This window comes from Miscanthus floridulus, chromosome 14, assembly GCF_019320115.1.
Source record: "Miscanthus floridulus cultivar M001 chromosome 14, ASM1932011v1, whole genome shotgun sequence".
Lineage (NCBI taxonomy): Eukaryota > Viridiplantae > Streptophyta > Magnoliopsida > Poales > Poaceae > Miscanthus > Miscanthus floridulus.
In genome coordinates, this window is record NC_089593.1 from 88,445,350 (window position 1) to 88,471,041 (window position 25,692).

The window sequence follows — 25,692 nt, forward strand, 5'->3', positions numbered from 1 at the left end:
TTGAAATACCATCCTCGAATTCTTCTCAATGTCCTATATGGGAATAAGGACGCTTCCTAGGAGATCCCTTCTTGAGAGGATTTGAATTATATTCGCTCGAAGGTCTCTTATGAAGATGAGAATTTAATGTTCTCTGAAAATCAGAACCAAAGAGGTCATCCTTAATTCCAATAGGGATTTCCAAAGGTGGAATTCCTTTTTCTCTTAGGGGATTTTGGGTTATTGGTGGTTCAGGATGGATAGCTAAATCATAGGATTGAGGTGGTTGTGATTTGGCTATTAGAACTTCCTCTTCTTGATCAGAAGATGATTTTTTCTCTTTCTCGAAGAGTTGATTATGAATGCTAGTGCAGGGAGTCTTTCCACTAATTCTATCAAGCATAGCCCTTGCTTCACTAGTAGACAAATGAAGGAAAGCTCCTCTAGAGGCTGCATCAAGGGATTATGTGGAATCCTTGCTAAGACCCATGTAAAAATGTTGAAGAAGTATAGGGTCTTGAATGGCAAGGTCTGGGCTAGTGATGATGAGTTCATTAAAATGATCACACGATGTACCAAGAGATTCTTCTTTTAGTTGTCTAAAATTTAGAACCTCTTTCTGAAGGCTAACCACTTTAGAGATGGGAAATAAATGTAAACAAAATTTAGAACATAACGTTTCCCAATCTCCTTACATACTTCCTACGGTTTGACTATACCATTGTTTAGCTCTTCCTATCAAAGAGAACGGAAACAACTTCCATCTTAAGGTTTTGTCAGACATGCTAGCAATACGCAAGCATGCATAGGTCTGTTCAAACTCTTATAGGTGTGAGTATGGGTTTTCATTGCCTTCTCCCGAGAAGGATTTATCTCGAATCAATTTTATAAAACACGGGTGTAGCTCATAGCCAGGTGTTAGGATGGGCTCTGAAAATTTTGAGGGCTCTAGGCTTGCACTTCTGGGTTTAGCATATTGATAGATAGGAGTGCAATCCATGCTAAAAGAAAAAGTAAAATAAAATGTTAAGCTAGGCCAAAGTTAATTTAGCAACCGTTTCCCCAGCAATGGTGCCAGAAAGCTTGTTGGTACATTTAACGCACACAGATAAATCCACAAGCGCACGGATACCGCTATAGCTTTCACCCAGAAGTATTCTAAGTATCGTATCTATAGGGAAACGTGTGAGACTAACTATGATCTAACTTAACTAGGGGTAGCAACAAGGTTATATAAATTGGAGCATAGAGAGGAAAACTAAGGTTCTCTAGTTCTAACGACATTACTAGGGAAAGACACCAGTAGAGAATGCTTTCCTTTGTAACTGCATCCTACTTGCACCTACTGATGGGAGGTGGACTACAAAGGATCAATGAAGCTATATAATACAGGCTATATAGAACTGATGTCACACATGTGATCTACCACCATTCGGAATGCAGGGTGCATCCACGATTAACCGAAATCTAAGCACCACGCTTACACTTACGATTAATACTTTAATCTAGAGCATCTATAGATTAAAACACTCAAAAGAGAGTCATGAACCTAAAGAACAATATAAACAAGATGCTTACTTGAATTAGAAGTTGATTACCAAAGAAATCTCAGACGCAAGCTCTGATAGAACTTGAATCCACCAAGGTACAAGCCGTAGAGAAAGCATCGATTGGCCGGCACCTCTTCCAAACTCTTCCCTCACTCTCTCTCTCTTTCACTATTATTTACATGACTAGATCATATGGAGGACTAATCTTCTCTTGATTGCTGGCTCTAATCCTCATGATATGAATTAGGATTTCAAGATGGCTCTAGTGAGGGGGTAGGGGCTGCTATATATGGGGGCGCCTGGCACCCTCCCTCTCTTAGTTAGCCTCATTGGTACTAAACTTTCCACCACATCTCATTAAAATGCACATGGCCTTTATGGGCCAAATTCTGAGTTGGCCCAATTACTCCCACAGCTCATGATGTGGAGTTTTTCTTTTATTTGTGAAATTTATATCTTTTCATTCCGAGCTCCAAATATAGAAAGTAATATATCTATTTCAGCAGCTCGACGAGCTTTTTGCAATGGCACATTCCAATTCACCATTTGAGATAATTTAGTTCTATGAAAAATTAAATATCCAGCAAGGCAAGTGAGAACACCCAAACTCGTGGAACTTGTTAGAATCAAACCCTATAACTATGTTTGGTGATGAAATTAAGTATATATTTAGGTTATGTTGACAGTTTATAATTGGTGTTAACGATCGTCAACATGCTTGTTATGTCCGTGTCGATTGATGACCGTACCGTTGAAGACCTTTTGTGAGTCGAGACCTTGTAGAATTGGCCACATACTCCGGTAAGCCTAATAACCTAGCTATTCCATTATGTGAAAGGCCAACTGTGCACTGGGAGTAGAGAGATGGCGAGAGTAGCATGTACATATCCTATGAATCCGCCAAGAGCGGCATAGTGAGGTGGAGTACTGTGCTCTCAGGTAGCACGAACCTGTTCATATTTTGGGGGACCTGAGTGAGGGTTGATATATGTAGGTTCAAGACCGGTCCTAGACCTGCATATGTCATGTGGTAAGGAAACCCCAGCTAGGCAAAATCGATTTGAATCACCATTGCTTCACGAAGAAGAAGACTCGATTCTCTACTCTACATCGTAGTTAATAACTGAAACTTTAGTGAATTGGTTATGAGATGTGATGGTTAACGAAGTTATTGATTTAGATCAGGTGCAAATGAGAGACTTATAATTACTCAACTTGAGCTAAAATATTGAAAGTAAGGATCAATTATTAGTTAGCTTTTCTACAAAAGTTAATCTTGATTCTTACTTTAGACTTATCTTGATTCCCTGTAAGCCTGCATATCCTTGGAGTCTTTCCTTTTCCTCGGTTAAGTCTTGTTGAGTACCATTGTACATAAGGTTTGTTAAACCCTTGTTGCAGGTGAGCCTCATGAGCAGTTAGACTTTTGCCCCTACTACATGATGGTGCTGGAGGAGGAGTCCCTATAGTAGAGCAGTTGTTGTGCACCCTTGGGCAGGTTGAATTTCTTTTGATTGTAGTATAAATGGTACCTATTTTGCTACCCCAGTGCGTGGATTGGCTAAAACTTATGGTTTGTAATAACTAAATAAATGGTTTGTAAACTTATGGTTTGTAAGACTTTCGCTACTTACTCTGATGTAATATATTTATATATTTGTACAACTGTTGTAATACCACAATGCCTCTTGTAATATATTCTGCTTGGAAAGGTAAACATGGATGATTCAGGGTTCCTCGAGGACACCCGACAGACTACTAGAGTTGTCTGGCTCCCTTGTGCAGCCATTAGAAGTCTGAAGGACAACGACAGGCACATGTGGGCCATATAACTTGGGTGGTTCTACCACAAAATTGAAGCTCTTAGTAGCTCTCTAAATTCAACCCGACTCTGGCATTGGAGTGTCTAGTCTAGTAGATAGGTGCATCCGATCCAAAGGCAGTGAGCACGCACGAGATAGCCGTTAGGTTCCAATGGTCGTCTTCAAACTCAGTGGACACATGGCACAATCCCATGGACCAGACTCTGGCTACAGCCGGTCAGTCTTGGTGTGTTCAATTTGGACCTCCCAATACAGGTTTTGAGCAACGGCTCTTTTAGCCCCTTGGGCTATAAGTAGGAGTGGTGGCTGGCCTTGGGCTTGTTGCTGAGCACCTTGGGGATGTGTTTCCCTTGTGTGTGCTTGACTTGAGAGCCCTCTAACTCACTTGTGCTTGCAAGAAGTGTGAATCCACTGTGAGTGAGTGATTCTTATGCGTTGCAATGCAAGAGTGCATCGAGTGGCACTAGGTTATCGAGTTGCAAGCTAGTGGTGCTTGATGCTCTTGGAGGTTGCTGCCTCTTAGATGATTTGGAGGTGGTCTCTATCAAAGCACGCAAGAAGATCGTGTGCTGCTCCAAAGAAGTGATTTGTGAGGGGTGTTGTGCCTTCCCTGGCGAAGCGCCAAAAGGCAACTCTAGTACAATGCTTGTGTCATTGAGGGCAATCATTTGTAGAAGTTCTTATGGTGCCCAATTATGTTGGGCTAGGCATGGTGCCTATTAGAGCATGAACTCCCAAGTGATCACTTGTGTAGGTTCTTACGGCGCCCAATTGTTGTGCTAGGCCTGGTGCCTATTAGCGCGTGAACCACCAAGTGAACTGCCAACACAATGGGGACTTGCTTGCCGGCAAGCAAGCGAACCTTGGGGTAAAAATCATCGTGTCAACATTGTTCATCCCATTGGTTTGTGTCAATGCCATACTCCTGGGTATCCTAACTTTCATATTTCCCGCCTACCGATTCTGGATCAGAGAAGACCCAAAGGCCTACGACGACCCTATTCGAGGAAGGATATCTCTGGATTGCGCTAAGACTCTGACTTGGGCACCACTCCTTAGCTTGTAGGGAAAGTTGATCCTAGATATAAATAGCTAGCAATACCCTCTGTTGTAATCATTGTTGGCAGTCCTTAACAACCAAATCCGACCACCAATTAAGACACAAAAAAGAGGAGAAACTAGCAATCTTAAGCATATATGCATTTACCGCTGACCCAATTCCACATGTATTTGGGAGATCATTGTTTTGCAGGACATAAATACAAATACATGGGAGCATACACCAAAAGGTGCTTTTCGACGAAGCATAACGCTAAAATGTGCAAAGGATAAATAGAAAGGCCTATTCACTCAAATAATTTGGGCAAAAGTCAACCCAAGGAGCAGCCCAAGTCCACTCACCAACCCACCACCTAAAGGTGGTAGCGAGAGAGCTCGGTCAGGGTGCGCCCACACCCCACCTAGCACCTCTCTGCCGCTCCTTTGTATGGTGGTAACATGAAGGCATGCAGAGGTGGTCGAGTTCGTGCCTCACGTCAAAAATAGCCTCCACACCGCCTTAAGCCATGTATAAATAGAGGGGTAGAGCTCCCCTCTATGACACACACCTCTTGAGCAACACATCACTTTTCTTTGTACTTTTACCTTTCTAGTAGTAGTCTATAGCAAGGCAAAGCTACCTTGGAGGGCTTGACTCCTTGGAAGAAGAGATTCTTGATATTAATAGAAGTATGAGTTCTTCCAAAGTCATGCTCTCATCTTATAATTATCGTCATACTTATGAACCAGAGTATAGTTGTTGTGTTATGATCCTGACATATGAACTAGTATATAGTTTGTATGTCATGAGACTAGCATGCATGACTTTATGCTTAACTACTCATATAACTTATATAATTGGAATTAGAGCTAAGTTGAGGTGGCGGTTCATCATGCCGTTAGGTGTGCCCAAGTCTTTTACTTGTCGATCCGTAGGGTCAGTCCCAGGGGGACTGGGGTTGTTTCTATGTATGTGAGCGTGGTGATTGGGTATGGAGAGACAGGTGAATGCATTGTCCTTCTCCACGGTTGAGGGGTAGGTGGCAGGTGGTGATAGCCCTGTCTGTCCCTTGTATTCCCTCATGTTCGTTTAGGGTGTAGGAGTCTAAATTATCACATGACGTTGTTGGCAGACCCATACTCGGTGGCCTCCTGACCTGGTTCACACTTAGCACTAAAACTAATTATGTAACCTGTATGACTATCAACAAATCTTTGTATGACTATACTAGACCATGCCTTCTCCACTTAGGATTATTCTTTTATTCATTCTTTTCTATTTTATCCTTTGAGGAATGCCCAATTGTGTGTCCACTATCTTGAGAATACCATTTGTACCCCTGTTATAAACATTGGTGTACTTGTAAGTATATTATTCTAGTTCATATCCATACTAGACTCTTAATCAATATATGCCTTCCTGTGGGAAAATATAAATAATGATGCCCTGAATACTTCTAGGTGAAATAATACAATGATAGCTCCATGCAATTGAGGATAAATATCTAAAATTGTTAAGGAACTATCAAGGCCTTACCTAGTGGCATTGCTATTTATTATTGATGTTGCTAAGTATTGCTAACAAGGTATTTTTGGCTCCTTTGTCGAGCATGGATTCTATCTCCGTACTTGGTGAATATGTTAAGAAATACCAACAATCATCAACTCTCTGATAGGCATAGCTACATTGTAATCGCAATCTCACCAAATTCAAGCAATACAAGAGTAGCAACTAGATGTAAGGCTTTTACTCGCTTCTCGAGGGCCTAAACCAGTATAAATCTCATGTCTCCACTGTGATTGTTCTTTGCACCAAGTAGGCTTCCCCAAGAACCAAGTATCTGCTGGTAAAAAACACCGACAGGCGCGCTAGGTAGGGGCATTGTGAGTGAAGACTGATCATGCCGATCATCAACAAGGTTTGGTACCCAGAACCGATGCACTTCGACGTTGCCATGGCACCTTCCTCCATCAAATCTGTAGTTATGGGTGAATTCTACTCATATTCCTACATCTATTCTACACCCCACGATGTGTCACTGACTATCCACTTTGGAAGTCTGGTATTCAAACACTAGGGAGATTTCAATTTGAAGTTGACAGGGATCAATGATCTCGATCTAACCCATGCTGGCCGCAAAGTTTTTATCTCGTTCAGTTTGATCCCTAAAGATCTAGCTGACTTCGCTGCCCGTCTAGATCTTGACTATGACGGCTCAGCGAAAAAGAATAATCATTGCAAAAGTCATAGGGTTTACATGGCCACATGGGACAACACACCGGCAGCAACTGACGCTGGGTCATCAGCAACTTATCAGCTACCACACCTCAGTAATGCTCCTATGCTCAATACAATTCTAGCACAAATAGTGACAGAATCTTCCCTATGCCCAAGGAACCTAAATTCTAACTTCCGAGTTGCTTAGGAGGACAATATTCAGATCAGGACACTCCTAGAAACTATGGGAGCCCTGGCTTAGGATGGCACACCGCTGTCAATTATCATCAAATAGGCACAAGAACTGACTCATTAGGCTAAGCAATGCCTAGAAGCAAAGACGGCCACACCCTCCAAGTCAGCCAGGTCCCAATCGCGCAACTAAAATCATTGCCCGAGAGATCTAACTGATCAGTGGGCAACTAAAACAACGCCCACCTAGCGGTTGAGATCTAAGGCCTGAGTTAGATGCGACTCGAAGAACTTGGGATGCCCAACAAATGCTTAACACCAATCAAGCTCTGCACTATGGCACCAATCCTCGAGTTTCAGTAACTGATTACTTCGCGTTTACTCAAAACTTGCGCAGGGTAGTCTAGCCATCGAAGTTCATGCCTAGACCAATCAAAATGTATGATGGGACCACCAATCCCAAGGAGTGGATCTAGATCTACTCTATCATCAATGAGGCAACATCAGGTGATGACTATGTAAAAGTGAATTATGTACCGACTGTCCTACAAGGCTCGACCCAAACATGGTTCATGAATCTACCCGAAGGCACTGTCAAGACTGGGGATCATCTATGCAAGATGTTCAAAGCCAATTTCCATGCAACATACACCGGTCCCAGCCAAGAGGATGATCTATTTGCATGTGTTTAGAAGCCTGATGAATCTCTTTAGAATTTCATCCACCAGTTCAGTGACATCCGCAACATGATCCCCAACATGATTGAAGATCAGGTGATAGTGGCCTTTAAGCAAGCATGCAAGGATGAAAGGACCACGAAAAAGCTAGCCACTAAAAATCCAAAGATGGTGGTCGAACTCTACAAGATCATCGAGGCAACAACCAAGGACGTAGATGCCCGAGCTTGAGTGCATGGTCAAATCAAGTCCTCCCAGGCAGTGGAGGATAGGAAGAAGAACAAGGACAAGAAGCACCAGAATGGAGATGCCGAGGTACTTGCAGTAGAAAAGGGAAAAGCACCACCCCGATGCCAAGGTAAACCTAATGACCTCCCCTTTTACTGCCATGTTCATCGTTCAACCAAGCACTCCTTCATGGAGTGCATAGTGTACAAGAAGCAAAAATAGGAGGAGGAGCAGCAGCATAGGGCCAAAGCATCTTGTCACTAGCAATAGTAGAATCAAGACGTTCACATGGCACAGGAAGACAAAGATATCACCTTGCCCAAGAATGAGATATTTACCATCTATGGTGGCATTACCACCCTAGCATCCAAGACCAAGCTGAAACAAGTCCAGCGGTAGGTGAACAGTACCTAGCCATCGAACCAAAGGCTCAAATGGTCAGAGGTCCCTATCATGTTTGATATCAGGGATCACCCCCTAAATTTGTATGATGGTCCACCGCTCCCATTGGTGAACAAACCTTATATTGGGAACTACAAGGTCAAGAGAACCATAATCAATAGTGGCCGCGCTCTCAATCTACTCTTTGTAAGCACATATGACAACCTCGCGTTGCCTAGGAAGGCCTTGATCCTGATTAAGGAGCCTTTTCTATGGGACAATGCTGGGCATGTCAGCTTATGCCCTCGAGAGAATTGACCTCCAGGTTACCCTTCAAGAAGGTGACAACCTAAGGTCAGAAATCCTTACTTTTGAGGTGGCCAATTTCGAGTCAGCATACAACTACATTTTGGGTCAATCATTCCTAAAGAAATTCATGGGTGTCGCCCATTTTGCCTACTTGGTGTCAAAAGTACCAGGGCTCTATTGCCTTCTAACCATGTACGGTGATCGAAAGGGCACTGTAGCTTGCTACATGAAAACTCTTGATCTCATCAAGTAGTTTTAGCAGGCACCAGCCAACCCGAATGAATCATCAGCCAAGCAGCAGAAGCTCCTTGCCCCTACGGTCATGACGACACCAAAGGCAACCCTGCCTGCACTAGTTACACTTACACCAACTACCACCATTGCAAGGGACCTAACTAAGAGACTGGTGGATCTCGAGACGTCCTGGGCTGGTGAAGATAGAGCTAAGGCCCTGGTGCTTCAACAGCTTCAGACTCTAGTGGTCCTGATGCTCCTAGCGTCCCAAGCGCCAGAACCCAATCTCATTGGCGACCAAACCACCTATTAGAATCAAGCTAATGCCGTGAACAAGCCCGTTGATACACTTCAACCTAAGGAAATCATAGAATGGCACCCAACCACTAAGCCAGACATCTTTGACGAGAGCAATTTTGATAAAACTACTAATATCAGGACCTATCTCCCTCCTCAATAGGAACTCGAGCTCATTGCTTTCCTTTGGGACAATAAGGATGTGTTTGCTTGGGAACCATCTGACATGCCTAGGATCCCTAGGGAGGTAATCGAGCACAAATTAGGTCTTCTAGCTAGCGTTTGACCAGTTAGACAAAAACAAAGACGCTACACAATCGAGAAGTGATTTGCCATACGATATGAAATCAAATGACTGTTGAAGGCCAGTTTCATATGAGAGGTCCCTTTCCTAGAGTGGCTTGCCAATCCCGTCATGGTTAAGAAGCCCAATGGCACATGGTGGATGTGTGTGGACTACACCAACTTGTACAAAGCAGCCCAAAGGATGAATATCCCCTTTCGAGGATAGATCAAATTGTAGATTCAACCTCCAATTGTGAATTGCTATGTTTTCTAGATGCCTATTCGAGGTATCACCAAATTAGCATGTGCATAGATGAAGAAACAACTGCATTTGTAAGTCCTTTTGGTGTGTACTATTATATTAAGATGCCTTTTGGCCTTAAGAATGTTGGTTCTGCGTTCATATTGTTCTCAAAGCTAGATTGGCCACAATGTGGAAGCATATATTGATGATATTGTTATTAAAAGCAAATTCAAAGGTGATTTGATCACGGATCTAGATGAAACTTTTAATAACTTATGTAAGAACAAGATGATGCTAAACCCCGACAAATGCACCTTTGGCATTTGCTCGAGTAAGCTACTCAGGTACTTAGTGTCTCATCGGGCATAGAAGCAAACCCAACGATGGTCAAGGCAATTGACGATATGCAGTCTCTACGCAACTAGAAAGAAGTCTAGAAGCTAGCTGGCATGATGGCAGCCCTAAGTCAATTCATATCCATGTCAGGCGAATGAGGTATGCTATTTTATAAATTGCTAAAGAAGGATGACAATTTTCTTTAGAGTGAATAGGCCAAAGAAGCATTTTAGGCATTCAAGCGATACTTGAAGTAGTTGCCTACACTGGTGCCACCCAGAGATGACGAAGTCATGCTCCTTTACGTATCAGCAACTCCTACAGTTGTTAGTGCAATCCTGGTAGTTGAGCATCAGGCTGAGAAGTCTAGAAAACAACACCCAGTGTATTTTGTTAATGAAGTTCTATATGACGCCAGAACCAGGTACCCAAACATTCAAAAATTATTGTACATCATACTGATGTCTTCTCGTAAGCTTAACCATTATTTCCTAAGTCACTAGATCAAAATGGTTTCTTCATATCCACTCATTACCATTGTTCACAATTGAGATGTCATTGGTAGAATCACTCAATGGTCAGTCGAGCTAGGACAGTATGACATAGAATTTGTGCTTAGGACAACGATCAAATCATAGGCCCTAGCTGATTTTGTTGCAGAATGGATGAACCTCGAACCTAAGGAGGAGGCCCAAAACCGGAGCACTACCTCATGTTCTTTGATGGAGCAAAATGCAAGAATAGCCGGGGGCTAGAGTCATCTTGATCTGTCTAGAAAGGGACGCCATGAGGTATGCAATTCAAATAGATTTCACTAACCCAACTCCATCCAACAACATTGTCGAATATGAGGGCCTACTAATTGGTTTGTGAATTGCCATATCCTTGGGAATTCGACAGCTACTTGTGAAAGGGGATTCAGAAGTAGTTGCCTAACAAACCCATAAAGGATATAGAGCAACAAATGAGAACATGGCCGCTTACTTATAGGCATATAGACGATTGGAAACAAAGTTTGATGGACTTGAGGTCCAATATATCCTAAGAAAGCTTAACTCGGATGACAATATGCTCGCTAGTCGGTCAGCTAAACAATAGCAACTTTTGGGAGACAACTGGTCGAAGTGCTCACAAAACCTTCTATCCTGATTTCAAAGTCAGGTCCAAACCCCATGCTTGATCCATCAAGCGACGAGGAAATACTCCGTGAATGCCTTGGGAAGTGAATATATGCTGGGTGATATGGCTCGTGCTACCGCTCTAGTTGGAAATGAGGAGAACTGGATGGATCCAATCTGGGCATACCTCACAAACCAGGCTACCCGAGTCGATGATACGAATATGGAAAGAACCAGCCATAAAGCCATGAGCTATCAAATGGTTGACGGTATCCTCTACAAGGGAGGACAAAATGGGGTTCTTCTCAAATGTATCACATAGGCCAAGGGCATTAGTTTGCTCTACGACATCCATGGAGGAATCTATGGGTCCCATGCCTCTCATAGAATGCTGGTCGGGAAAGCCTTTTGATAAGGTTTCTACTGGCCAACAACACTTGAAGATGCCTCTGAGCTGGTCCGAACATGTGAGTCTTGTTAGTTTTTCAAACAGCAGACCCACCTGCCGGCTCAAGCGTTAAACACGATCCCTTTATCTTGGCCTTTCGCCACATGGGGCATCAACATCCTGGGTCCTTTCCAAGAGCCTGGGGTGGCTATAGATTTTTTATTGTAGTGATCGATACTTTCACAAAATGGGTTGAAGCCGAGCAGTAGGCCAAAAAAACAAGGAAAATACAGTCAAGTTTTTGCGGAGCATAGTAATATGTTTTGCCACACCGCACCAAATTATCTTGGATAATGGTACCCAATTTACCAGCGAAAAGTTTGAGAATTTTTGTGAAAGACATGTCATTAAGCATTATCAGTCCTCAGTCTATCACCCAAAGATCAATGGACAGGTAGAGGGTGCCAATGGTATACTTCTGCAAGGAATCAAAGCCCACATTTTTAATAGACTCAGTGCCTACAATAAAAAATAGGTTGAAGAAGTCCATATAGTTTTATGGTTAGTACACACTATTGCTAACTATGCCACGGGTGAAACACCATTTTTCCTTGTGTACAGGGCTAAAGCAGTACTTCCCCTGAAGTCTGATTAAACTCATCTCGAGTTGTGATGTTTTTCTAAAGAAGAGCAATCTGATAGTCATTATACTGACCTTGAACTCCTCGAAGAAAAGCATGATATAGCCACATACCGAGTAGAGAAATATCAGCAAGCTCTTCGAAGATATCATAGCCAGTGTGTTCACAGCCGAGTGCTAAGCATCGGAAACCTAGTACTCAAAAGGGACCAACTATTGATGGTGGTTATCATTCATCATAAACCATCAACATAACTTGAATAAATGCATAAAAAGCTTCATGAACATAGACTTTGGGGTTTAAGCTGACAATTTCCATGAGTTTTGGTGAATCTGTGTTTTTAGCAGCGTTATTCTAGAAAATCAGCAAGGGGGGTCAAAACATCAAATAAAATTGCGCTTATCCACGGTGAAAACTACTCCAGAAGGTTGCAGAAGCCACCAGAAGGCATCCCCCCGAGGCAGACGCTGAGGGGATGATAGGTGGGGCCAGCCGGCTCCACCTGTAGGCCGCCCGGCCCTCTAGGGCCCACATGTCAGCCCTGTCGCTATGTCGGTTCTCCACTGCCTCCTAGATTGCAACTATGTTGTTTATTCAAGTTGGTTTGATCCAAGGGCTTAGGATTGATGCTCTAGCCTATATAACTAGCCCCTACCCTCCTCCAGAGCACGCTGCCATAAGTCAAGATCAGACTAGAAATTTGTGTTTCCAGAGAGAAGAGAATAGAGCTCCAATTCTTCAAAGTTGTAGTATAGGCTAGCTAGCAAGGTTCAAGTAGAGTGTGGGTTATTGCTCAATATTATGTTGGTATTTATTATGTTCCAAGTTTGCTTTAGTTTTATGCTAGATATAGTTGTGATTGATGATGAGTTTATGCATATGTTCGCAAAGTGTTTAGCCCAAGATGCGCATGGGTTAACTGGTCAACATTATGTAACCATGGTGCTTAGATATTGTTTACCTATGGATGCATTCTACACTCTAGGTCATATGGTAGATCACGGATGTGACACTCCTATTGAGTCCTTTGTAGTCCACTCCCCATTTGTAGAGCAAGTAGAACACGGTTGCGAAGGGAGACAAGCTCTATTCTTGATCTTCCTTAGTAATGTTCCTGATGCATAGATCCAGAGTTAATTATGCAATAGATGAGAGTGTATATACTTGGGTGTACAAAACACTTAGTAAATAAGGAATGTTTTAGGAATATTTTGCTCTTACCGAATCTCCTACTTAGCCATACTACAGTTTATGAGTCTCTATTTCTATCTCTAGAATTATTATCAATGCTTCACACTTATCATTTATTTATCATTTGACTTACCCCTGCCATAGCATGAGAGTGGTTTTATCATAAGTATACATATTTGTCAAAATCTCTATGCCAACAATCACATAGCTCCTCCCTATGGATAAAATATAAATAATGATACTTGGTATACTTTCGGGTGAAATGCTATAATGGTATATTATTTATGCATTTGTAGATACTTTACTTTAACATATATAATTTTCCCTAAGTTTACAAGTGTCATTAATAATTACCAACCACACATTTTTGGCATCATGCTTGGGATGACAACTTAGTAAAGAGTGATGCTAAGAAATGTCAACAAGCATTTCTGGCATCATTGCCGGGGAGGGGCACATGGCTATAGAGAATTGATCAAATAAATACTTATTGATAAAATCATAACAACTCTGCTTTAGTAGGCTTACCCTTGTTTGTTGTTGTTTGTATTTTATATAGGGTATTGCAGAATTGGTTGTGATTCACCAACAACTTTCAATCAAAATCAACCTAATCAAGAGGAACCTCAACACCAATTTCTGAGCTATGGCTGACAAAACTCTATGTGAGTTCTCTGCTCCGAGCACCGAGAATATCCACATTGGACCAACACTCAAAACCAACAACCTTGAGTTCAAGCTCAAGCCAAGCCTCATCAACATGGTGCAAGCTACCCCATTCAGTGGAAAGGCACATGAAGATGCTAGTGTTCATCTTCAGAATTTTCTAGAGATCAGTAGCACAGTCGTCATCAAGGACATTGCTCAAGACATCATACTACTTCCCTTAAAAGGAAAGACAATAAAGACAAAGCAATGGTTCTACACCAATAAAGACAACATCAATACATGGGCAAAGTGTTCAAAGGCCTTCCTAGAAAAGTTCTTCCTAGTAGACAAGACCAATGCCTTAAAAGGAAAGATTTCCAACTTACAACAGCAGAAGGGAGAGACCATTCTAGAAGCATGGGAACATTTTCAAGAATATATTTCAGATTGTCCTCACCATGGAATGGAAGATTGGTTGCTCATGCAAATTTTCTACCATGGATTAACTCAGAAAGCTCATGAACAACTTGACACCACTGCTGGAGGATCATTCATGTCACTCACCCTTGGAAAAGCTAAAACTCTTATGGAGAAGATAGCATCTAATCAAGGCTAGTCATGATGGCAAGAGGTGGCAAGTCTACTCATGATCCGCCGTATCCGACAAGCATAGGTAAGACACAAGTGGTAATACAGGAAGAGGAGAAGAGAAACGATGAAGTTGAAGAAGTTGGACCACAAAAGTGAGAATTACAACAAGATTTTCATGACACTACCTTCCTACCGTTTCCACGTAGAAATCAAAAAGCCAAAATGGATGAGCAGTTTGGTAAGTTTGTAGAGGTAATTTAAAAATTATATATCAATATTCCTCTACTAGATGCCATATAGGTTCTCACCTATGCAAAGTATCTCCAAGACATTCTCAACAACAAAAGTCCACTACCCACCACTAAAGTAATCAAGTTGATGGAGGAGTGTAGTGCGGCCATCCTAAATACATCACCTGTCAAGAAGAAGGATCCAGGGTGTCCCACTATCGATTGTTCAATCAGAAGCTAGAATTTTGAGAATCTTGGAGCAAGCATTAGTGTCATGCCCAAGAAGGTCTTTGACAAGCTCAGCTACTCAACACTTACACCAACGTCGATGTTTTTTCAACTAGTCGACCAATCGGTCCGCTACCCTACAGGAATCGCTGAGAATATTTTGGTAAGGATACGAAACTTATTTGTTCCTGTAGATTTTGTAGTACTTGACATGTAGGGGAATGTTGGTATTTATATGTGCAAATAAAATATGAAGGATTCCGCAAGCGCATAGAATACCATTGTAGCATTTTATCGGGAGTATTCCAGGTATCGTTATTTATATTTTACCACAGGGAAACAATGGAGTAAAGATTATTTTATATCAAAGGAGTATCTATCAGTCACCATACCATCATAGCTAGAGCAAGGGGTAAAGGTAATGATAGGAATTAAGTATAATGACACTCAGGGGATATATCACTAAGATATTGTAAACTAGTAAACTCAGGAGAATAATGGGTGAGGTAGATTCCTATGATATTCCTATTACAGGATCAAAGTATATATATATACCCAACTTTAGTTAAGACTAACTCTACTCTTGTGCACTTTGGGACGCTGCTTAGATAATAGAGCACCGCAAAAGGATAACTCGACTAACGTGACTACGGTCCTACAATTTAAGAACCTGCTCAATTCGGTGTGGACTACAAAAGATAGACAGGGCTGTCACCTCCCACTACTACCACACAACTAGGGAACAGGGTGTACTCACTGGCAGAGCATCATATAAGCACCATGCTTACATGAAGCTTGGCTACTTAGCCTAACTGGTAAACTAGCAAGCTAAGCGCTCTATGAACCCGCACACAAAAGCAATGAGAACCTCAACTAAGCAAGATACACACTAAAAGTAAGCATAGCCATGTAGATAGGAATATGATGAATTGATAATAAGTCTTACAAGATGTACAAGTGAAGATACAAGGCTTCATAGAGCCTCCAAGACTAGATCCAGAACTTGAGCATGAGCCCAACTCGACCCTCACTCCTGAGCTACTAATCTACTACATTGGAGAGATCTAGATATAATTCTCCTGGTGTGTGTTGATTTGAATGAGAGATACGAATTAGGGTTTCCAAGATGGCACTCCTAGAGGGGGTATAGGGCTGTATATATAAGGGGTAGCATCAATTTTGGACCCTTGGATCAAACTGACTTAAAGGAACATCATAAATGTGATCTAGGAGGCGGTGGAGAACCGACGTACGAAGGAGAGCATGACATGTGGAGCCCACTGGCCAGCCGGCCTAGGGTGGGGCCAGTCGGCCCCCTATCAACGTGTTGGCTCAATCTTTGGTGGAGAGTCTTCTGGGGTCTACTAGAGCCGTTAGGGGTTGTTTTTGTAGTCGATAAACATGATTAAATCTGACGATTGGGTCCACCTTGATGGTTTTCTGAATAAATCCACCTATAAACACAGATTCACCAAAACTTATAGAATTTATTAGTTTAAACCCTAGACCTATGTTGGTCATCCTTTTTATGCATTTATATAAGTTATATTGATGCTTTGTGATGAACGTTAACGACCATCAACAAGCTCCCCCACAATTAAAATTTGCTAGTCCCTGAGCAAAGCTAAACTCAACAATGGATCAGTAGCTGCTACAATCTTTTCACTCCTCAAAAGTACATATGCATTCAATCAAGAATTCTCCTCCAGATTAGAATAAACTGATCTGACTTTCAAACTTACCCATATTACCTTCAACCATGGGGCTTCATAGCTTTCACTTGGGTCTTGAGCAATTGAAAGACAGAATGATCAAGTCAAGCACTATGTCTTAAGTTCTTTGTTTCACCATTGTTCTAGAGTTTTTTGTAAGTTTTTTAAAATAAAACTTAGAGATTCCATTGTATGACACTCCCAAGTCTCTCAATATATGTGGCATTTGTGGATCATCACCAAAGGTAGTAATGATGTTATGCCTTCTTTCTCTTTCTAAAACTAAGGCTTATGTGGAGTTCATTGGTAGGGAGAAAGCTAGAGCATACTTGCAATGCATATATTGTAAAGTTAAACAATGGATCCAAAGAGAGCTAAGTCATACAATCAAATCAAGATGTGCATGTGTGTGGATATATGTGGTGGCTAACCTAATTCTACTTTGCTCCTCATAAACTTATCTCACTTTTGAAACTTGAAAACATTTTTGCAAGAGATCATCGGCTATCTTATTCATCTCTCTTTTTTTCAGGCGGGCATCTAAGTACCCATTGTTTTTCAATATCTCGGACACTTGTCCATTTTTTCCAATTCTTTTCTTTTTCTGCTTTTTATGAATAACTTTTTCATAGCCCATGCCTCTTCTCTACAACAAAACTTTTGAGAGATAGCAACAAGAACTTTGGAGCATTTATTTGGTGGATGGAAAAAACTACCAAGCATGTTTTTGTGTTCACTCCCAGTGTAGGAGTAAAACATTTTTGGGTGGATCTAAATGGAAAGCATGTTTTTGCGTACTCCTAGTGTAGGAGCAGCCGGTATATGTGGTGTGTACGTGATCTTGATTTTAAGAGCATGACAAACCTCTCATAAAGGTCAACAAAGCTTAACAAAACTCAATGCAAAACAAGCAGCATATAAGTGGAAGTTTTTCTAGCCTATATAACATGTATGGCTCTGGTGGGAATTCAAGCTTTGTCATACAGGAACTCATCATGTAAGATTTTTGTGTTTTTCAAAAGATAAATCTCTAGAACTTTAGTATCACTAGGAACAAGATAAACAATAGCTCAGACCTTCTCATATCATATCTGTCAATTGCCTAGACTTAGATCAAGCATATGCTACCCACGAGTTTCAAGTTCAGAGTAAATCCTTGTATCAAAACAATCTAACCAAAACTCAGGAGAATTCAAGGCTAAAAACTAGGTACTTGAAAGGAATTACAATAGAGCAACTATTCATCATTTCCCTTATTATTTATTTAGCTCTCAAAAGAAATTAAAGAAAACTAGACAACTCTCTTTATTTTTTTTTATTTTTTACATCACACATTATAACTATATATATTTCTATAAAGATAACTTTTAATTTTGTTTTTAGCTATTCATATAATTTTTTTAATATATATATATATAAATCAAACTAAGAATAATAAAATGAAAAGAAATACTTATCTATATACACAGGGGATGCCTTCTCCCCCAAGCTGGTTGTTGTCTTATTTTATTTTATAAGTTTTATGGTTTTTTCTTGCCACCACAATGAATATTTATATGGGTTGTTACACACCACAAGGTCGCTTATATGGGGCTTAAACATTTTCTTGATGCAAAACTTAGAATGAAACTAAACTAAGTCTATTATCCAAAGTAATAACTTTTATTTTCTTTTTATATATGCCATGCATACACATTTTCTAAATGCTATGCAGAATTAAAGATGCAAAAGTTTAAAAGTTATGTATCTAGTTTATATGATTATGCAATTACTATTTTTATCATTTTTTAGATGTAAGACATGAATGACAATGCTAAATAAAATTTATGCAATGAAAATACATGGTTAACTACCAAGTTACCTTTCGGTGAGGGTTCCATGTTTTAAGATCTTCGAATGGGACTCCTCTTTACGAAGTTTCATTGATTGAGTACCTTGGTTCCCTCTTGAGGATGAGAATTCTTGTGGTGGTGCTTCTAGTAGTGGCGCTTCCAATGGTGGTGCCACCCTCTTCTGCCAAACCCGTCTTGGTTTGAAATTTGATTTTGGTTTTAGTTTGATAGGTTCATCTTTTTTTTACTTGTTCTTCCACCTTATTCAACATTTTAGTAGTAGAAGATGGTGACATATTGAGTGCATCATATTGTTGGTTTAGAACTTCCACTTGTAGAATTTGGGGGATTGATTCCCCCACACTTTGCTTAAAGTGTGTTCTACTCATGAAGAGAAGGTAGCGATCAAGTGCATGGGCTTTATTGGTGGAAAAACACCAATAGAACCAAAACTATATTATTTTTCCTGCTAGCCTTAGGCACATCAAATCATGTTACAGTTGATGTTATGTGTATTCATTCTTACAACATGGGTGATAAGATCAGAACGATGAGTATTAATGTGGCATTTGAATACATTTGTCAAAAAGAGTAGAGTTGTTTAACCTATGGAAGGACCGTCTATAATGTATCAAACCTTACTTGATTATGACTATCTACCAAAGATAAGATAAGCAATATTTTAGCTCATTTGGTTAGGACTATGAGATCAAGAAAATGGTGCTATGAACAAGCTTGAGGAACAAAACATGTTGAGTTAATCAGGTTGAATCAAGCAAAGTTGTAACTCAAACTTGTTTGTTTCTTTATTTATATGAATACCAAGATCAAAGGGAAGCTTTTTAAATAATGACCATTTACCTTAGGATGTTACCTTTGTTAGTGGAGTGTGATGACACCATGTGACGAAGGTAGATGACTATGGTGGTCATTTCTTCATGCTTGAAGCTTTCCTTGCTTGAGCTATTGATGAACATCTTGTCTCCTAGATTGTATTCTTTCTCATCCTTTTATCATGCCATCCTTTTTCCTTTCTTTTGTGGATCTCAACACTTTGTTTGGACCTTCTACTCCTTTTATTGTTTCTTCTATGTAAAGGATTAGTAGACAACACATACCTGAAGGAATATACAAATGATTCAAAGCAAGGATAGTGTTGTCATAGAGCTGAAGGTCATCCTCTATGCTATAACAGAGTTGGTTTTAACATTTTAATTAGCATAGAATATTTATCCCATGTTTTAAATAATGTGCCTTTATTGTTCACCACTACTTCAAATTTTCAATAAGCTTAAGGCAATATGTGTTGAATTGTTTTGAAGAATTCCTCAAACCTTGGTTTGTTTCTACAAATGATCTCCTAACATTCCCTATCTGTATAACCGAATTCTATACAAGTATGTTTTGATCCAACGATTATGTTCAAATAGTATTCCAAAGCATACTTATAACAGAACAAGGAAGCTTGAAAGGCTCAAGAGATTTATTCAAGTAGAAACAAGAATATGTATGGTGAACCAAATGAGCATGATTATTTAAATTTTTACTTGTTAGAGATTTAACAAGTTGAGCACATCATAAAGGTAGGAATGACTAAGACAACCTAGCAACATGGCATGAGGTGTTTTGAAGAACTCCATCCCCCATACTTGAATTTTCCGAAATGCAAAATCAAGTTTGGATGATAGAATTCTCCTATGAATGTGATTCTATGTTGCATAATGCTTGGTTGGATATACCTTGTGTTTTCCTTCATTTTATTGAAATGATTAGTGATAAACATACCTGAAGGAGGCTTATCCAATTTACCTATTGGTGAGAGCTTGTAGTCCATTGAGCAGGACCTTTTCTTGTATTAAGCTTGTCTTTGCAGCATTTAGACAGTTGCATGATCTTCTCCTGTCAACCCTTCTTTGATTTATGTTGATTCTTAGTTGACGAGTTGGTGTTCTTTGGAGATGCGAACTCAAGTTCCTCCTTGATTGTCTAGCGGCATGGTGGAGAGTTATTCTTCTTTGTTTGTCAGTGATTCGGTAGCCATCTTTATGGTCAAAGAAGGAACCTCATTTATACATGTATGAAAGCTTCATCTCAATGACTTAGAGATGTGACCATGGTCGTGGCCTTACGAGACACTGTTGATAGACCTCCATTGATTACTGATGTTTGTTGATACGAGGATGTATGCCATGATGTAGTGGCATTTGTCATCCTAGTCCTTGCCGTCGATGTGTGAGTTAGTCTTTTCAATGGTGATGAAAGCAAGCATATTCTAGCTAATACGAGGTGGGTTGCATCTTGCTTCTCATCATCATCCTAGCTTGAGTCTTGGAAAGGCTCAATGCTATGTTGTCTTCAACTTTGCTCATGTCATGTTGATTTGTCCATCCACTTTCTATGAGTGAGTGCTTTTTATGGCACTCGTCTTCTTCCTTTTTTTTCCATAACTGAAGTGGTGATTTAGCTTGGGTATGCATGTTCAAACCAAACCATGAATATGCATAGCTTAAACTCATTTTTCCCGCAAAACGTTAGTGGACACATACTCAAGGGAAAATAACAAATTTGAAACATGGGTTGTTGTCCATATTTTTTGCAATTTTCCTCCATCCTAATGAAAGGATGATTTTAGGATTACTTTAGCATAGATTTTGTTCTATCATGTTTTATGTGTTTGCTGCATTCTAGCATGGTTCAAGGCAAAGATAACTTGCAACATAAGATAAGTGAATAAACCTTACTACTCACAGTTCTTCCTTCTTTGAAGAATGAGCTGGGTCTTCTTTGCGCAAAGTTATTGGAATTCATCATATGTCTTGTTTCATCTTTGATATGAATTCATCACTTGACTTACCCAGATTGAATTTGAGAGTTTTCTGTAGGGGTTAGTCCAACAAAATAACTGCTATCCACTAGAGCATATTCTTGGTTAAGCATTTTTGACCTGAGCACCACGCTTAATTTAAAAAGCCTTTGGAAGTAAGATCAGCACTCCTAAACTAAGCACCATGCTTAATTTAAAAGATGTATGAAGATACCCCAAACCCAAGCATACTATAGCAGACAATAGTAGCATGAAAGCATTATAGAGATTTATTCAAATAGAGATGAAAGAGCCTGATCATGGTGAGATTTTTTAAGCATGAGCCTTCCGTGCTCACATTTTTTTGTTTTTAAATGCAAACGATATGGATATATGTTGGGAACTAAAAATGTTGTGGTTTGGATATGAGAAAATTCAAACTAAACAGAGTGGGTGCATGGATTATTCAAAGTTGACATGCAATGGAATGCAAAAATTAAAAGATAACTACTCATCAAGTTTAAAGTCCATGAGCAAGACTATCTCACCTTTCTTGATCATGCTTACCATGATTCACAAGATGGAATTTGTGAGTAGTGCAGCGTCTGTTTTCGTCACTTGAGATGTGATTTAAATTCTTGTGATGACGACATTTTTCTCCAATCTACACATGGTTAGAGAATATATATGTCTATACAAACCTGTGAGGTGGCAGGGTTCCAGTGTTGATAGATCTTTGAATGTTTAGGCACCTTGGGGTTCTTCAATGTTTCTTCTTTTCTTGTGGAAGCTTGCCGAAAGGTCAAAAAGGCGTTTGTGGTCCTATCTTATTCCACAATTCAATAGAATAGGTGTAATCCTATTAAAGCTAGCGGTATGTTAATGATTTAAATCTTTATGCCAATTGTTTCCCCGGCAACGGCACCAAAAATGCTTGTTGTATTTATAATTGCAAATAGAATATGAAGGATTCTGCAAGCGCATAAAATACCATTGTAGCATTTTACTGAGAGTATTCCAAGTATCGTTATTTATATTTTACCATAGGGAAACAATAGAGCGAAGGTTATTGTATATCAAAGAGTACCAACTAGTCAACATACCATCATTGCTAGAGCAAAGGGTAAAGATAATGATAGCAATTAAGCATAATGACACTCAAGGGATAGATCACTAAGATATTGTAAACTAGTCAACTCAGGAGAATAATGGGTGAGGTAGATTGCTATGATATTCCTATTATAGGATCAAAGTATATATATATACCCAACTTTAGTTAAGACTAACTCTACTCTTGTGCACTTTGGGACGACGCTTAGATAGTAGAGCACTGCAAAAGGATAGACACGGCTACCACCTCCCGCTGCATAACCAAAAATAATTTAAGAACCTGCTCAACTAGGTGTGGACTACAAAGGATAGACTGGGCTATCACCTCCTGCTGCTACCACACAACCAGGGAACAGGGTGTACTCACTGGTAGAGCATCATATAAGAGCCATGCATACACGAAGCTCAGCTACTTAGCCTAACCGGTAAACTAGCAAGCTAAGCACTCTATGAACCCGCACACAAATGTAATGATAACCTCAACTAAGCAAGATACATACTAAAAGTAAGTAGGCCCATGTAGATAGGAATATGATGAATTGATAATAAGTCTTACAAGATGTACAAGTGAAGATACAAGGCTTCGTAGAGCCTCCAAGACTAGATCCAAAACTTGAGCATGAGCCCAACTCGACCATCACTCCCGAGCTACTAATCTACTATATTGGACAGATCTAGATATAATTCTCCTGGTGTGTGTTGATCTGAATGAGAGATATGAACTAGGGTTTCCAAGATGGCTCTCCTAGAGGGGGTATATGGGCTATATATATAAGGGGTAGCGTCAATTTTGGACCCTTAGATCAAACTGACTTAAAGGAACATCATAGATATGATCTAGGAGACGGTGCCGAACTGACGTATCAAGGAGAGCTTAGCATGTAGAGCCCATTGGCCAGCCAGCCTAGGGTGGGGCCGGTTGGCCCCCTATCAACGTTTCAGCTCGATCTTTGGTGGAGAGTCTTCTAGGGTCTTCTAGAGTCTTCTAGCATTGTTTTCATCGCCGATAAACATGATTAAATCTGATGATTGGGTCTACCTTGATGGTTTTATGAATAAATCCTCCTACAAACACAGATTCACCAAAACTTCTAGAATTTATTAGTTTAAACCCTAGACCTATGTTGGTGATCCTTTTTATGCATTTATATAAGTTATATTGACAGTTTATGATGAACATTAACAACCATCAACAGAGGACATGAAGACACCCCTCATACTTGGGAGACCCTTCCATAGTAATACAGATGCGCACATTGATGTCGGATCCAGAGAAATCAAATTCCATATTAATAGCAAAGAAGAGCGATTCGCCAGCAAGCCAAGACCAGAACAATGTTCTAATTTGGAATGGTCTCCATCAAGCTCGGTTATATAAGTTATATTGATGATTTATATGAGAATTTTTATATAAGTTATATTGACGGTTTATGAAGAAACAAGTTCATCCGTCAACGTCTCTAGCTCTAGGACCAAAGGACACACCCGAAGAATAAACGCGAATGGAGGAGTCCGGTTTGGTGGACTTAAAATGTCGAACCCTCACCGGGAGGTAACTCGGTAGTTATCTATAATTATTTTTTTTGCATTATATTTTACTTTGGCATATTTACTTTTCAACACCTGCATTATAAAAAAAATCATCATGGCATTATAAAAATTCAAGCCCCATGTAACTAATTTTTACGGAGCATAAAAACCCCGTAAGAAATATTTACCATGGAGGCATAAAAAATTAAAAATACCCTCATTCATCTTCTTATATTTCATAGTTTCATAAAATATTTTTTATTGCATATATATATCTGAATATACAGTAGAAATATGGGAACTAGGACCCACAAACACTCAGGGACCCACCACCATCACCTTCATAACCACTACCCATCACTTCTATCTCCACTCAATCACCACTTTCACCTCCATCATCTCTCCACCAACCATCCTAGTCATATCTCCACCGAAAGAGCACCAAAGGAGTAGATATCTTGCTTAACCACAAAGCAAGAGGTCATCAAAAGGAAGGAGAGGCCAAAGGCCATGATGTGGGGCTGGCCAGCCCCACTACTTGGCTGGCTAGCCTACTGCTCTCCCCACTATAAATACCCCCCTCCTGGCTACTCAACTCACTCACTCACACTACAATCTAGCTTCCCGAGTTCAAATTTCCAATTCCAAATCTCGTAGTTTAAAATTCTCGTGGTAGAAGTAGTTTTGGAGTGAGAGAAAAGGGTGAGAAAGTTGAGAGTGAAAGTGTTGCTAAAATCTTGAGTAAGAGAGAGAGAGGTGCTGCTAAAATTTGAGCAAGAAAGAGAGGGTTTAAGAGTGGTAGTGTTGTCCAAATCAAGAGAGAAAATTAAAAAGAATTAGCGTGGAGGTCATACCAAAATATTGATGAGAAAAATTATTTAGGCAATCTCGGATGGCTAACCCTCTAGATGACTGACTTTTGGATGGCTAACTGCTAACATTTTTATTTTCCTAATCTCATTCCATGAGTTGTGTGGTGTTTTGCCTATTTTGCAGAAAATGAGCAAGATCGTCGGAAAGCTCAAGTGTGCGGTGTCGTTCCGCTCAACGAGAAGTTCATTGTCCTGGGCAAGCACCGACATGGAGGTGGATCCTCCATATCCCGTTGTTGGAGTGTCGTCTTGTTCAGCCCCCGCAGAGAGAAATGTGCTCTTGCAAGAGAAGCAGCTCAAGCTCTAGGACGATACGGAGAAGGACATCTACAAGAAGTTGAAGACCTAGAGGTTCATCCTTACTCCCACTTATGATCAAGCCCGATTGCAAGCCACAGGTATGAACACTGAATTTGACCTCCTTTTTAAGGATGTAGGATGGGAGGATGTTTGGGAAATTAATGAGTCAGGATCTAAGCTTTTCACTGCTGAATTTTTATGCACCTTGAAACCCACTAATTCGGAAGTGTCATTTAGACTTTTTGGAAATGATTTTTCTATCCCATGGAAATAGTTTAGTGAACTTCTAGGATTTGATGCACAATGTGTGATTGATGTGGACACTTCTATACAAGACTTTGATAGAATAAAATTTTGGAGGGAAATATCTAAAGAACTTACTTGCTATCGTCCCATACCAATAAAATTCATCACCATACTTTGTGATTCATGCATAAATGGCTAGGTTTTTCTCTTTGGAATGATTTTTGCTCTGTTAGAAATGATGAACTTAAACTGCCCTATGCTATGGTCAAAAGAAGAAAAGTTTCACTAGTCTAGTTTATGATGAAACAATGGAAACAAATTCATAATCTTAAGGGAGATGTTGGGTGTACTTCTTTGGTCACCCGCATAGCTAAAAATTTGGGTCTTTTGGAAAATGCTTCTGTTGCTTACATCGATGACATTCCCCATTGGCTTATCGATTATGAATATTTTAACCAAGC

The 25,692-nt window shown here is 40.1% G+C and overlaps 1 non-coding gene across 1 annotated transcript; it reads right to left on the minus strand.

Annotated features, from left to right (window-relative positions):
- Positions 1-14,134: 14,134 nt before the first annotated feature.
- LOC136506353 (small nucleolar RNA R71) lies at positions 14,135-14,242 on the minus strand. The gene has a single exon (XR_010771562.1). It is a non-coding gene; the product is annotated as a small nucleolar RNA R71 (small nucleolar RNA).
- Between the last annotated feature and the right edge of the window lie 11,450 nt (positions 14,243-25,692).